Source organism: Odocoileus virginianus, chromosome 3, assembly GCF_023699985.2.
Source record: "Odocoileus virginianus isolate 20LAN1187 ecotype Illinois chromosome 3, Ovbor_1.2, whole genome shotgun sequence".
Lineage (NCBI taxonomy): Eukaryota > Metazoa > Chordata > Mammalia > Artiodactyla > Cervidae > Odocoileus > Odocoileus virginianus.
Window position 1 is genome coordinate 9,381,240 of NC_069676.1, and position 16,379 is coordinate 9,397,618.

The following is a 16,379-nucleotide window of genomic DNA, read 5'->3' on the forward strand; positions in this document are numbered from 1 at the left end:
GGTCCCCAGGATGACTGCATCTCACCCAGAGAGACAGTTTAGAAATCAGAGCAGAGGTCCTGACAGCATCACTTACCAGCTGCATGACTGAGGGCAAGTGACTTAAACTTTGCCTCAGTTTTCTTACCTGTAAAATGGGGGTGTAATTTCAAACCATTAGGCAAGAGTAGGCTTGGCTGCAGAAACAAAAAAACCCAATGTCTCAGTGACTGAAAATCAGTTTATTTCTCACTCATGTTTCATGTCTGTTTTGGATCATTGAGGGGAGGCTTTGCACATCATAGTCATTAGTGGAGCATTCACATTCTGGAACATTCTGGAACACTTCTGGCTGTCACACCAGAAGGAAATAAGAGCTTTGCAAGTTCCTGCACTGGCAATTAGATGCTCCAGCTTAGGAATAATGTGTCAGTTCTACTCGCAGCTCATTGGTTAGAACTAGTCACATGACCTCACCCACAAGATGGGCAGGAAGCACCATTCTTGGCCAGCAGCACTGGTTGTTGTGAGTCCATAATGAGTGTGAAGCGCCTGGACCGTAGTGAGCATCCTGTGCGTGTCCCCAGTTTTGTGTTTCAGCAGGAAAAGTGATTCCATTCAGATGCCTGTTGTCCTTCTGACACTGGTTGAGCAGGATCAAGACGACTAGTGGCCGGAAGCCTGGAAGGTACGCTCCAGGTGTGTCCCAGGGATGTCCAATCACTGAGGTCCAGGTCAGGGCATACCTGTGCCTGATCCTGAGCCTGGACAAGACCATAGAGTTCCATCATGTATTCTGGGGTGGGAAAGGTGAGCTGGAGCCTGCCCTGGGCCAAGAGGCACCCCCCAACCCCACAGAGATGCACCCCACCCCCACACCATCCATGCTACCTGGGCGAGGGCAAGTGCTCCTGTCAGCTCCAGCCTGCAGCCCTGAACCTCCCGGAGATAGGAGTCTGCCATACCCCCGCATTGTCCCTCATGTATCTGCCGACTGACATCCGTTTCTCTTGATTCACTTGGAACTGAGTCCTTTCACTCACTCAGTTCTCAACCCAAAGAGAGGAAGTGCAGATCACAGGTGATGAAACAAGCTCTCAGAGGCAAAGTCACCCAGTGTCTGCCAGCAGAAAGGGATGGAGGCAGAATTCAAGCCCAGGCTGCTCTGTCTACAGAGCTTATAAAAATGTCCCCAGGGACTTCCCTGTTGTTAAGAATCCACCTGCCAACATAGGGGACGCAAGTACGATCCCTGGTCCGGGAAGATCCCATGTGCCGAGGAGCAACTAAGCCCTTGAGCCCCAATTACCGGAGCCCACGTGCCCTAGAGCCCAAACTCTGTAACGAGAAGCCACAGCAATGGGAAAGTCGAGCACTACAGCTACAGAGTAGCCCCCACTCACCCTAACTAGAGAAAGTCTGTGTAACGAACACCCAGCGCAGCCAAACAATAACATTAATTGATTAACATTCTAAAAATGTCACCAGCCTGCCTCTCTGAGGCTAACCCTGTGTCCCCGACTAGCCCCCAACGTGTCCCACCAGCCTCTCACAGACTTCCCCCTCAACCCAGCCCCTGAAAGCAACAATCATGCAAGAGGTACTGGTTTTCCCATCATCCAACCAGAGCTCCCTTTCAAAGTGGGAACTGAAGCCTCCTAAGCATCCAGGTAGACCCCGAAAGGTCAACATCACCCAAGGGCTTGAAAAGCACCGGCAATGCTAGTGAAAGTCCAGGCGCCCTCCATGGACGCGGCCTGATTACACCAACAGAGCCCAGCCAGGCAGCTCCTGGGCCAGGAGGCTTCCTCCGGCAGCTTTGGCTTCAAGGAGGCACCAGAGCGATGCAGCTTGCCAGCTCTGAAATCCTCATCCAGCTCCTGTGGGGACGGTGGGAGGCCTTGGCCAACCTGACCAGGAGGGGCCCTTTACCTAGGCTTTGTAGCCACATCGGTGGATTCCCAGATGGGGAGAGAAACGGGCAGTGTCCTGGCATGCTGGCAGGCAGAGGGAAAGAAGTGCCCGCCTGCCCTTCCCAGGGGGATTCATATATCTATATCTATATCTATATCTATATCTATATCTATATGCATACACACACACACACACACCACACTGCCCCTCCTCTGTTACAGGGGACCGAGAAGCCCCCACCCCCACCCCAAAAGCTTCCCAGGCTTCATTCCTGCAAGCTAAACCCTGCCTGGGGCCTCCCAGCCCAGAAAGGGCAGGAAAGGAGAGTTAAGGAGGATTTAGAGACCCGCCCACCTGCTGAGAGATTAGATGAGATCAATATACACAGAGCTGGGCCAAGATCCCCTGGAGGGGCTCGTTAAGACCCGTGACCCTGAGAGGTAATTAACAGGCTTTCAGGGGTTGGGCCAGAGTATCACCCCACCCCCAGCCAAGTACTCAAGCAGCCCCCAAAGAGAGGGCTGGAGTGCGGGCTCCCTCCCCACTCCTCCACACTAGCCCTCCGGTTCTGGGTCTTCTCTCCAGGTATGCTCCTGCGGTAGTCTGGAGGGAATCGCTGGAATAGTCACTATTGTTTATTGGGTGCTTGCTGTGTGCTGCTGCCTGTCGAAAGCTTTGGTTAGCTTCTCAGTTCTGACCACAATCTGGGAGCAGTCGCTAACACAATATCTACGTCTCAGACGGGGCACAGAAAAGTGAAGGAGCTTGTCCAAGGTCACATCACCAGTAAATGATGAAGACTTCCCTGGTCAGAGGATGAGATGGTTGGATGGCATCACCGGCTCGATGGACGTGAGTTTGAGTAAGCTCCGGGAGTTGGTGACGGACAGGGAAGCCTGGCCAGATGCAGTCCATGGGGTGGCAAAGAGTCGGACACGACTGAGCAACTGAACTGAACTCCCTGGTGGTCTAGTGATTAAGAATCCATCTGTGACTGCAGGGGACACGGGTTCTATCCTTGGTCCGGGAAGACCCCATACTCCGCAGGGCAACTAAGCCGGTGCGCCACAATTTCTGAGCCCGCGCTCTAGAGCCCTTGAGCCACAACTCCTGAGCCTGCGAGCTGCAGCTACTGAAGTCCATGGGCCTAGATCTGTGCTCCACAACAAGGGAAACTGCCGCAACGAGAAGCCAGAGCACCTCAACAGAGTGGCCCCCACTTGAGGCAACCAGAGAAAGCCCACAAAGCAGCAAACACCTAGTGCAACCAAAAATAAAAGTAATTAATGAAAAAAAAAAAAAGTAAATGATGAATCTGGGATTCAAATCCAGGCCCTTGGGAACCAAAGCCTGGGTCCCCCACCCTTGTGAACTACAGTTTCTTTTACTTTCTCCCCATCCCCTGACCTGCTCAGACTGCTAGACAAGATAACACCAGTAACACCACCATATTGTCCCCAGTCATTTCTATGGCACCTGTAACCACTTGGAAGTCAACTGAGCATCCAGATGAAAGGGAAAAGTAACTAGGCACATACTACCAGCCAAAGCACATAACCCAGGTCTATTCCAGGAAGATGGGGATCCCATTAATCTTATCTTGAGAAGCATAGGGACCAGCATGGGGTGAGTGGTCAGTATCTTTTTGTGGAGTTGAATTGGACTCATGGTTGTGGCCCTGACTTATAGCCTATTTACTCATAGTTTAGACACAATAATAACTACCATAATAGTTGGTTATGTTAAATGAGCAAAGGGAACTAATCAAGGTGGACAAACCAACAGTGATGAAAGCAAGAGATGGGCGGAAATCTTGCCTGTGCCTGGATTCCTTCTTTTGTAAAATGGGTTATCATAAGGGTTACTGAAAGGTGTATCTTTCAAGTGTCTAGCATGGTGCTTGTCACTTAAATATTAACTTGAATTTTTGAGGAGGCCAGTGTGAAAACTACAAAAACAGACACAAAATCTCAAAAAGCATGGCAGCCTAGGAACAACCTCGTAAGGTTTGAGGACGGCTATTGAACAAGATCAGAACTTGTTTCCACCAGCAAAAAGGAGTGCTAAGATCCTGTTATTTACTGAAAGCCTAATAGGGATTTGAAAAACTACCTATAACATTGATATAAGTAACAAGAGCTGACATCGATCAGCTCCGGGGCATTTGTACCTCCCTGCAATTGAATGAAACGGGTACTATAATAATGCCATTTATACAGAAGGAAATGGAAGCTCAGAAAAGTGAAGAAACTTCCCCAAAGTTACCCAGCATATAGTGAGTGGTCAGGCTGGAACAAGTCCCAGCTCTGCCTGACCCAAAATCCTGCCCTGAGAGATTAGAAGGATAAACACCTAAAGATCAACAGTGATTTCCTCAAGGCCAGAAGTACGGGCAGAATTTATTGTCTTCTGGTATACACTGAGTGTGTTTCCTGCCTGTAATTAGAAAAAAGCCAAATATTTTAAAATTCTCCCTAAATATAGGTAAGAGGAAAGTTCAAGAGGAAGAAGACTCTTTGGTTAGGGTCCCCATGGGAAGGACAGGAAAGCCTGGCATGCTACAGTCCATGGGGTCGAAAAGAGTGGGACATGACTTAGCGACTGAACAACAACTGCAAGGAAAGCAGACTCTGAAATTTAGGGATGTGACTTGAGGTCTGTTATAAAGATTAAGGAAAGGCCCTCCCTGGCGGTCCAGTGGTTAGGGCTCCAAGCTTCCACTGCAGGGGGCACGGGTTCAATCCCTGCTTGGGAAACTAAGATCCTGTAGGCCTCACGGTGTAGCTAAAAAAAAAAAAAAAGTTTAAGGAAGCTGTAGGAAAATTTCCTTCACGCAACCTGGGGTCCTGTGAGGTTGGGGAACCATTACCACCCCTGGGAGCAGTGGTTTCTGGTCAGGGGAGTGACCAGTTTGCAGGACAGGCTTAGAGCTGTCCCCTCGCCTCTCCATCCACCATCACCTACGGGTACCTCCTGAATCCACTGGAAGCCAGAGGACCAGGGAGACTTCAATCCACTCCAGCATCCCAAGCTGGATGGAGGGGAATGAAAGTGGGTCCTTTTTTTTTTTTTTTTACTTTGGCTGTGCCGGGTCTTAGTTGCAGCACATGGCATCTTTAGTTGAGGCATGCAGGATCTTTTAGCTGTATCATATGAATTAGTTGAGCCATGTGGGATATGGTTCCCTGACCAGGGATCGAACCCAGCCCCTCTGCATTGTGAACCTGGAGTCTTAGCCACTGGACCACCAGGGGAGTCCTGAAAGTGGGTCTTGATGGCCACATGGGAACTAATTTATCCTACCTCATATCCCCTCTGGAATGTAAAAGAGGAAGGGACAGGATCAGGAAGCCACCCAGACACACGTCCTGAAGCAGCTGTGACTCTTAACATACAGAAAGTGAGAAGGAGGCAGAGGGCAGGCAGCCCTTCTCTGAACCCTCAGTGGGGGGCCATGGGTCCATTTTAGAGCTGTCAGCTTGGGTGGTCCAAGGGCCCAGGATTACTGAGGGTCTGGGGAAAGAGTGCTCAAACCTCAGTTCCCTAATCCATGAAATGGGTATAATCATGGCTCTGCCACAAAATCACTGTGAGAGTTACCTACATCATTACACATAAAAGGACCGGGAACATAAAAACAGTAATAGGCAAGTATTGAGTGACAGTCGTGTGCTACAAGTTGTTTAATCGCTTTTCCCGTGTTAATCCACTTAAGTCTCACAATAACACTATAAAGTAGGATTTAGAGATTCAGTTTTGTGAAAGTGGAAATAGGAAGGTTAAAGAATGAGCTGAGGCCCCACAGTGAGGCTGCTGGACCCTTGACCTTCCTTTACCAAACACAGTGCTATTTCTACCCACCACCCCATAACTCCCATGGAAAAGAACAAATGAACAAACAGAAGAATGTCAGAACTGGAGAAAGACTATATTTTCTTGGGCTTTTCTTGGAGCTGGTGGCAGGTGGGGGTGGGTGGCTAGTATAACCCAGGGAGCATGTGTACCTGTCCCTCTCCTTAAAAAAAAAAAAATGTGTTTATTTATTTGGCTGCACTGGGTCTTAGTTGCAGCACTTGGGACCTTTGATCTTCATTGCAGCATGTGGGATATTTGGTTGAGTCATGTGGGACCTAGCTCCCTGACCAGGAATCAAACCCAGGCCCCTTGCACTGGGAGCTTGGAATCTTAGCCATTGGACCAACAGGGAGGTCCCATCCATCTCCCTTTTTAACCACTGAGTTCCACTCAGACCTTTCTCTCCAAATCAGGGAGGGGTTTGGGGCAAAACTGGTAGGGGGAAGCATCTTTTTCAAGATCAGAGGAAGGGGGCTTCCCCTCTCCTGATTCTCATTTCACTTTTATGGGGGAAAAGGGCCCCCCACCCCAATGCAATGAGATGAAGCAATGGTTCCTGGGGGCCTTGTGGCCCCACTGCCAGAGCAACCAGAATCACCAGCAGTTTCTGGTACAGCAACATTGCTTGGACCCACAGCTTGGGCTGGAGAAGTTGAGGGGTAGAAAACAAACTTTAAGAGGTTTCTTTTGCTCTGAGACTGGACCACTTACTCTCCAGGGCCAGTGGAAACTAGAAGTCCAAGTCCCAGGACTTGGCGGGGAGAAGCACGCCCACCCTTGGACCTCCCTCCTGAATCTAGGGCAGCTGCTTAAAATTTCCAACGTTTGTCTGCACTGAAGACTGTTGAGAAACGTCTGAGGATGGAAGTGTCAGGATTCACTCAGCATATAGGTCACTTATAGCTCTAGGGGACTTTTTCTTTTGTTTCCCTCTTTTCCTTTTCTTCCCTTTGAATGAGGTATAATTTGCATAAGGTAAAGTGATCAGATTTTGTTTCAGCTTGATGAATTTTTGTGTGTATATACCACCCAGCTCAAGAGAGGTCAGGTCCATTCTTCCAGAAAGTTCCCTCCCACCCTTTCCTGGAAGTCAGTATTCCCCAATCTGACTCTATCATCACAGGTTAGTTTTACTTGTCCTTGAACTCCATGTAAGTGGAACCATACCGTGTGTCCTCTTCCATGTCTTGTGTCTTTCATGTTATGTTCAACCTCTGGTGTTATTGGCCTGTTCTTTTTTTGTTGTTGCATAGTATTTTGTTGTAAGGATTACTCTGTTTACTTGTTCTACTGTTGATGAATATTTGTTTGCAATAATTGGTTACTGTGAATAAAGCTGCTATGAACATTCTAGTATTTGTCTTTTGGGAAACACAAGTTCACATGTCTGTTGGGTAAATACCCAGGAGTAGAACTGGTGGGTGGCAAGGCAGGTGTTACGTGTAGTTTTAGGAGATAGTGCTAGTTTTGTAAAGTGGTTAGAGCGTTTCACATTCCCACCAAGAATGCATCAAGATTCGAGCTTCTCCACATTCTGTCAACAACACTTAGCATTAGCAGTTTTTCATTTTAGCCATTCTGGTGAGTGTGATATTTCATTATGGTCTTATTTATAATTCTGTGATGACCAATGACACTAAGCATTTTCCCAAAAGCTCTTTGGCCATTTTGATGACTGTCATTTCAACTCTTCTATCAGTTTGGTTTTCTTGATTTGTAGGTACTCTTTATATATTCTGAATATGAGTCCTTCATCAGGTATCAGTTCAGTTCAGTTCAGTCTCTCAGTGTCCGACTCCTTGTGGCCCCATGAATCGCAGCACACCAGGCTTCCCTGTCCAGCACCAACTCCCAGAGCTTGCTCAAACTCATGTCCATCAAGTCGGTGATGCCATGCAACTATCTCATCCTCTGTCATCCCCTCCTCCTGCAAATTTCTTCCTTCTGGGAGAACATGTCCTACTCCGAATTTTCTCCCCAGGTTTTGGGCTGGGAGTGACCACAAGAACAAGATTATCGTTTCCCAGTTCCATCATCCTGAAGAAAGCAGGTGCCCTGGTTTTCTGGATACCTGTGACATGTCAAGGACTTTACATCAGTGAAGTGAAAGTGAAAGTGTTAGTTGCTCAGTTGTGTCCCACTCTTTGGGACCCCATGGACTGTAACCGGCCAGGCTCCCCTGTTTGTGGAATTCTCCAGGCAAGAATACTAGAGTAGGTTGCCATTTCCTTCCTCAGGGGATCTTCCTTACCCAGGAATAGAACCTGGGTCCCCTGCATTGCAGGCAGATTCTTTACCATCTAAGCCACCAGGGAAGCCCAAAATCAACAGGCCCCTGCTGGGACACGAACCCAGGATTTCCTATTTACATCAGTCATACCCTTAAATAGTCACAACAATCTTATTTATTTAACTCACTTATTCAACACATATCCAAAAATCGAACAGGTGTCAGAAATTGTTGGACACAATGAGAATAAGAGTCAGGGTCTAAAAAGAGTCTGTGTTCCTGGGGCAAGTGGTAAGGCATACCATACTCATGAACATACAAAAGCAAGGCCGAATCAGAGGCGGAGGGTGCTGGAAAAGTGGGGGGTGGAGAGCAACTGGGGGTGGTGGGGAAGATTCCATGGAGGTGAGATGGAGCTGGTGGTTGAGGATGAAAGTGGAACCAGGCATGTAAAATCTAGGGGGAACAGTGCTTCCAGAGGTGGGGGAACAGCTAGCACAAAGGCTCAGCGCGGCTGAAGTGGAGTAAGAAATGGGAAAGGGATCCAGAAGAGGTTGAGTGAAGGATATGGATTGAATCTAAGAGCTGTGGGGATGGACTGCAGCGTCCTGAATACTCAGTCCTGACAGGAGAGAGGGTTGAAGCAGGGAGTTCAAGGCAGAGACAACTGTGATAAGCCAAGTAATCCTGACAGGGACAGGACAAGGGTGTGGGCCACAGAAATGGGAAGAAGTAAGTGAATTCAGGTTCTATTTGAAGATGGTTATTATGGACAGAGGAGCCTGGCAGGCTACAGTCCATACGGTCGCAAAGAGTCAGACACTACTGAAGCGACTTAGCACGTATGCATATTATCATCCACAACTTGGAGGGAACAGAATCTCAGAGAGGTCAAGTGACTTGCCCAAGGTCACAAAGCTCAGAAATGGGGAACATGGAAGAAAATTCAAGCCTGACTTGTCAATTATATGAAAGATGTCAGGTTGTGGGTGGAGGGACCTCAGGAGACCCAGAGGTGGGGATCCAGGGTGCTGGTGCAGTAGAGGAGGGGGCCTCAGACCCAGAAAATCTACCTGTCCTTAAGTTGGACCCTACTTATCCCTGGACTGCGGGGCTGGTAAGCGGCAAGCTGCAAACTGAACGGAGACCCAGTGACCAGACGTATCAGAGGTGATTCAAACTAGTCTGGACCCCGTACACTCAGTGTAGCCCATTCAGAGCTGACAGGGGCCATGGGTCCTCAAAGACCCTGCAAGTCTTCGCCTGATCCTTGTGGGGAGGGGGAGGTTGGGCGCTGCGGCTGCCAGCCCATTAGCACCAACGTCATTATCCTAGATTTATGTGTATAATTCTTCTCCCCCAACTCCAACCCCCAATAGCTCCAGCATCTCCCCTGGCTGCATACTCGACTCCCCCGGAAACAGCCGGGGAGCTGCCGGCTTCGCGGTCATTAGCACGCAGGGAAGGGGGTGTGGGGGGAGGGGGCAGTCAGCACGGAGGGGGGTGGTACGGGGAGAGGACGAGAGAGGCTGAGGGAGGCAGCAAACGGAAAGGATGGGAGTGAGGTAGCAAGATGGACGAGAAGAGGGGAAGGAAACTGGGCCGGGAGGGGAGGAGGAGCCACGGCGGGTTCTGGGAGCGGGGCACGTGCCCCAGACGGCGTGGCAGCAGAAAGCGAGTCCCAGGCGCAACCCAGGGTCTCCAGAGCCCTTTCCGGCCAATGCCAATGCCAGTGCCGACGAGGGACTCCTTCAGTTCAGGAGTTACTAGAAAGCCAGAAGCCCCAAACCTCTTCTTCGAGGAACCAACGCCCAAGGCTGGCTGCCGGGTCCCCGGCGCCCGCCACGGCCGACCGAGCCCACCTGCGGGGGCTGCCCCTTAAGAGCCCAAGCCTCCGGGTGGTGGGGGGGCGTGCCGAGGCCCCTCCTTTCCGAGGGAAATCAATGCCGCGTTAATGTAAGATTTCCAGGCCGGGGGCAGGAGGCGCTTCATAAAAGATGCATTGTTTCGATTGCACGCGCTCCTCCCCGGCATCCTGCAAGATGGCGGCGGCCCCGGCGGAGGGGAGGGCGCGGAGCCGAGCCCGCCAGCCCGGGGAGGGGGCGGCAGGAGCGGGGAGTGCGGCCCCCTCTCCTGCTGGGGAAAGTGGGAAGAGATGAAGGAAGGGAGGAGAGAGAGGGAGAAAGCGGGAGGGAAGGGGCTGGGAGAACGAAGGGGAGGCGGGAGCAGGGACGCGGGCTGGGGACGGGTGCGGGGAGGGCGGTGCTGCGCGGGGTGAGGATGGCTGGGGACCGGAAGGAGGGGAAAGAAAGGCAGCCCGAGGAGGTGGCCCCGAGAGTGACAGGAGAGCGAGCCGGAGACGGGGGTGGGAGAGAGGCTGGGGAGAGGTGAGCAGCGGGGAGGGCAGGCGGCCTGGAAGGGAGGTGAGCTGGAGTGGGAGGGGCGAGGGAAGGAGGGAGCGAAAGAAAACGGGAGAAGGAGGCAGCGAGGGGCGCCTGGACCGCAGGGAAGGGCCACCCCCACCCCAAGCTGTCGCGGGGCTCCTCCCCGCACTCCAGCGCAGGCCCCCCGCTGGCTCATTGCTGGTTCCTATGCACTGCCCCCACCCCCCAAGACTCGAGCCTAGGAGCCCCCCCTCCTTCATGGAGGTGGCTGCACCCCATTGGCCTGTCTCCTAACCCTCTTCTTGTCCTGGCACCAGGGGTGGCAAACTAAGAGGGTACAACCTCCTCCATCTGTCTCTCTCTGGACATCCTGCCCTGCCCAGGGACTGGCATGGGGCAATACCCGCAGTGTCCCCCAACTCAAGGCCTCCAGGGTTCAAGCCAAAGAGCCCCCCTTTCCTTAGCAGGAAGGAGGTTTGGGTACATCCATCCTACCTTCTGGAGAGGCATGCCGAGGTTCCAGAGAGGGGAAACTGCGGCAGAAGAGAGCCAAAGTCACAAATGGATCGCCTCACCCCTCCCAAGGGTCCCACCCTTAGTGCCCTCCCCCAGCCCCGCCATCCCCCGGCTCCTGGCCTACTCCCCGTACTCCGTGGCGACCACGGTGAGAGTTTCAAGCCCCCCTCCCCCTCTTCCAACCTTCCTGCTTCACCATAGGGGAGCTCCCAAATGCCTGAAAATATCTTTTAAATTAGGAAAAAGAGCTAAGCCGCCAGGGTCCTTTGGTCTGTTAAAGGAGGAGCAAAGGCCACGGGCGCCCCCTCCCACCCCCCCTTACTCTGGTTTTGCATTTGAAGCCCAGACAGCGGATCCAGCTGGAACAATGACGGGGGCCTGCCCAGCCAACCCCAGCTGCTTCCTTTTCAGTGGCCCTGTGCCCCCTGCGAGGTGTGCCAAAATTAGAATGGCTCCCTTCTCCGGCCCTTTTCATCCCCCTCTCCCCTTCTGTCCCCCTCCCCTCCTCCCAGGGGCTCCTGGGGTTTCTGAGGCCCTAATGAAGCTCACATCTCTGCCTTTTCTTTAAGCAGATCCTGCCTGGGGGGAACTGGAGTCTGGGTCCATGATGGAAATCTGCCCTTGAAGAACTGCCCCCAGGGATGGATTCCATTGCTATGCTCCATGCAGCACCTTCCCTACCCTACTCCCTACTCCTCAAGTCCCTCTAGGTCCTGGTGACATCCACCTCCTCCAGGCAGCCCTCCCAGCCTGCTGGCACTTGCTCCCTACTGTTTCCCATAGGGTCGGGCAGTGGGATCTGGCTGCCTAGGTTCAGATCCAGGCCTCACCTCTTTCTGCCTCTGTTCACCCCTGGCAGCTTGGTTAGCCATTCAGAGCCTCAGTGTCCCCATCTGTCAAACAAGGGTAGCTTTGAAAACCTATGTCATGAGACTTTTATGATGCTGAAAGGTCATAACGTGCAAACTGGGTAGAAGAATCCCTAGGCCTGTTGCTCGAGCCACACTGGCCCCTCGTGTGTGCTAAGTTGCTTCAGTGGTGTCTGATTCTTTGTGAACCTATGGACTGTAGCCCACCAAGCTTCTCTGTCCGTGAGGATTCCCCAGGCAAGAATACAGGAGTGGGTTGCCATGTCCTCCTCCAGGGGATCTTCCTGACCCAGGGATCAAACTCAAGTCTCTTACATCTCCTGCATTGGCAGGCAGGTCCTTTACCACTAGAGTCACTTGGGAAGCCCTTATAATGGCCTCTCACTAAACCCCAAACACACCCAGCATGCTCCTACCTCTAGGCTTCCCACTGGGTGTTCCTTCTAGATGTCCCCACAGCTCCCTCCTGCCTTTATTCACATCTGTGCTAGTGTACCACCTCCTCAGAAGGACCTTCCCAAGCCATCACCAGGTTGTTTGCCATCACTCGTTTTATCACCACCTGAGATTATATTACTTACCCGAGTTTAGGCTCTGCAACCCAAGGGCCCTGGCTTCACAGTTATTGGCTGTGTGACCTTGGGCATGTTCCTTAACTTCTCTGAGCTTCAATCCCCTCATTTTTAAAATGGGAATAGTAATAAAACTGGTCTCATACAACTGTTGGGTGAATAAGTGACTTAGCAGATGGAAAACCTTCAGAACAGTGTGTGGCCCACACTAGGTGGTATTCCCAAAACTAATTTTGTTTCTATTATTTTTGAGTACCTTGTCTCCTTCCCTCCCTGCCCTGCCCCCAACTAGACTGTATGCCCTCCTGAGGAATAATACTTCAGGGGGCAGTCTTTGTATTATTCACTGCTCTGTTCTCAGTACCCAAATGACCTGGTATCTAATAGATGCTCCATACTTGTTTGGACCTGTCGGAGACTCAGTTTTCTCATCTGTAAAATGGGATGATAATAGCATGTACTTCACAGATGTTGAGGATTCCATGAAATAAGTGCTATTACTATTTTTTGCAGTAATTCAGTGAGTCTACAAACATAATACATAGTATTAATACTTAGTGCACAATGTAATTGTGTATTATATATGTAATTGTATATCATATATATGTGGTTTTATATCATATAATATTATATATAATATATAATTCTAGATCTAGAAGCAGGGAGAATTATGAGAGATACCTTTTATTGCCTCCAACATCTTGGTTTCTTCTTTGCTAACAGAGTATTTGCTCTGATTGGTTGGCGGATTCCCTGTTCTATGCGTCCCACCCAGCCTCCCTTGCTTCTCATTGGTCATAAGTGTGGCTGAGTGACACATTTTTAGCCAATGAAACCCAAGCCAAAGTTGGCTGAGGGGTTCAGGGAAGAATGAGCATATTTTATGAGCCTCCATTGCCTTATATATAAAATGGGAATTAACAACAGCAACGGGCTGGGGTGAAGATCACACAACTGATCTAGACGGATATCTAGGTGACCATGGGAACCTAAGTGGTGCTAGCCGTTGGTTTCCAGCAGCACCAAACTCCAGATTGTCTGGTGAGAAAAAAGCAACTTTTTGTTTAAGCCACTGCTGTTCAGGTGTTTTTATATTTGCAGCCCAATGTATTCCCATATAATGACACTAAATTTTTCTGGATCTCCAAAAATACTTAGGGTAGGGTTTTGTTGTTTAGTCACTAAGTCATATCTGACTCTTTGCAACCCCATGGACTGTAGCCTGCCAAGCTCCTCTGTCCATGGGGTTTTCCAGGCAAGAATACTGGAGTGGGTTGCCATTTCCTCCTCCAGGGGATCTTCCCTACCTAGGGATTGAACTCGGTCTCCTGCATTGGCAGGCAGATTCTTTACCACTGAGCCACCAGGGATAGGGTCGCTATCTATTAACATTTTTATGTTAACAAAATATAGATTGAGGCATAGGCACTGCAACATTAAAAAAAAAAAAATGGGAAAGTGTATGCATTTAACTGGGCCCCTGTGCAGCCCAGAAAGAGGTGACGAAAAACAGTCTATAAGGGAGGGTGTTACAAGGTAAATTGTGTCCCCCCTCCAAAAAAAAATACATGTTCAAGTCCTAACTCCCAGTACCTCCGAATGTAACCTGATTTGGAAAGAAGGTTGTTGCAGATGTGTTTAGTTAAAATGATGTCATACAGGAGTAGGGTGGGACCTTAATTCAACATGATTCGATTGTATTATACATTTCTTCTAAGGAAAGAGACACAGCCCACACAACAGGAGAATGCTACATGGTGATGGAGACGGACTGGAGTGATGTGTCTACAAGCCAAGGAACGCCGAGGATGGCTGACAACCACTAGAAGCTGGGAGAGACATGGAGAGATCCTCCCCTAGAGACCTCAGAGAGAGCGGGGCCCTGCTGACACCCTGATTTCAGAGTTCTGACCTCCAGAACTGTGAGATGATATATTTCTTTTTAAACATTTTTTGCTATTTATTTATTTATGGCTGTACTGGGCCTTCGTTGCTGCACATGAGTTTTCCCTAGTTGTGGCGAGTGGGAGCTACTCTTTGTTGTAGTGCACAGGCTTCTCGTGGTGGCTTCAGCTCCGTGAAAGTGTTAGTGGCTCCGTCATGTCTGACTCTTTGTGACCCCATGAACTGTAGCCCTCCAGGCTCCTATGTCCATGGAATTCTCCAGGCAAGAATACTGGAGTGGGTGGCGATGCCCTTCTCTAAGGGATTTTCCTGACCCAGGAATCAAACCAGGGTTTCCTGCATTTGGGGCAGATTCTTTACTGTCTGAGCCTCCAGGGAAGCCTTTCAGCTCAATTACTTGGAGCAAATCTTTTGCCCACTCCTGGCTTTTGTATGCTTAGCACTCTCTGCAGTCCCAAGGCATAAAGGTGGACAACAGGGGTCCTCTGTCCATGGACATGGCATCACTTCACATACTGTGAAGCCCTTCCAGCCTTCCAGAATCTCCCCAGGTAGAATTAATGCATTCCAAGTGCCCTCAGGGCAGGGTTAGGTGGCTGCTGTCATTACTGAGAATTTAAGGCTATTGATGTCCTTGTTTCTCCAGCAAGTCAAGAACCTCCCTGAGAGCAAGAAATGGCCTTTCATTGATGCAGCCCAGCATGACAGAACTATCTTCTGGTAAAACAAAGGGGTGTAACTCCCTTTAGGTGCACAGGGACTCAGTAATGTCCATCTGGTCAAAAGCAAGAGAATTTACATGTGCGACAGAAGCTGAATCTCAGTGAAGACCCCAGTGCTGCTTTTAAAACTGCCTGGGTTCAAATCCCAGTCCAACCTAGGACTGGCTGAATCAATTGTAAGTGAGTGACTTTGTTGCTCTGTGCCTCAGTTTCTCTGACTGTAAAATGGGGAATAGTGGCAATCCTACCTGGTCAGACCATTTCAAGGATTATGTCTTTTTTAAAAATTGAAGTATAACGGCTTTAAGGCTTCCCTGGTGGCTCAGTGGCAAAGAATCCACCAGCAATGCAAAAGATGTGGGTTCAGTTCTTGGGTCGGGAAGATCCCCTGGAGGAGAACATGACAACCCACTCCAGTATTCTTGCCTAGAAAATCCCATGGACAAGAGGAACCTGGTGGGCTATAGTTCATAGGGTTGCAAAAAGTGAACATAACTGAGCAATTGAGCACAGCCCACACACACATAAATATTTTACAATTCTGTGTTAGTTTCAGGTATATAGCAAAGTGAATCAGTTATACATATACATATATCCCCTCTATTTTAGATTCTGTTCCCATATAGGTTATTAGAGTATCAAGTAGTTCCGTGTGCTATACAGTAGGTCCTTATTGTTTATCTATTTTATATACAGTACTGTGTATATAATGGATTAAACCTTTAATCCATTTGAGTTCATTTTACCAGTGATGTAAGAAAGGGATCTGGTTTCATTCTTTCACATGTGAATATCCAGTTTTCCCAGAACCATTTATTGAAGGGACTACCTTTTCTCTATTGAGTCTTCTTGGCTCCTTTGTCAAATATTAGTTGACCAGATATGTATGGGTTTACTTCTAGACCTCTTGATTCCATCCTACTGGTCTATGTGTCTTTTTTTATGTCAATACTATACTGTTTTGATTACTATTGCTTTGTAGTATAGTCTGAAAACAAGACGTTTAATGCCTCCGGCTTTGTTCTCACTCACTTCAAGGATTAAATGAGATCATACTTGTCAGATACTCAGAAGTTAGATGCACAGTAAGTGCGTAATGAGAGTTGGTTCCACACATGAGTGGGCAGCACTGGCAGAGCGTGTGCATGGAGAAAGATGTGAGGCCAGCAAGCTGCCCCCCCAGGGGCCATACGGTCAGCACCAGTGGACTAAGAACTCTTCCCTTATATCATTTTCTTCCTTATGCAGGTACAGGAAGGGAAAGGGGCTGACCGGGGGTGATGCGAGATCCAGTCTAGCCTGACTTGACACTTTACTCCATCATTACCGAGCACCTGCTGGATGCCAGGGTCTGATTTATGATACAGAAGCCTCTTAGCAGTAGAGAATCAAGCTGGATGAAGACTGATAGGGAGGAGAGACTGCTGCTGTGA

At 49.6% G+C, this 16,379-nt stretch overlaps 1 long non-coding RNA gene across 1 annotated transcript; it reads left to right on the plus strand.

Moving 5' to 3' along the window:
- The first annotated feature begins 10,284 nt into the window (after positions 1 to 10,284).
- LOC139033619 (uncharacterized) lies at positions 10,285 to 14,285 on the plus strand. Its single transcript, XR_011486142.1, has 2 exons — positions 10,285 to 10,365; positions 14,038 to 14,285. It is a non-coding gene; the product is annotated as an uncharacterized lncRNA (long non-coding RNA).
- The last annotated feature ends 2,094 nt before the right edge of the window (positions 14,286 to 16,379 follow it).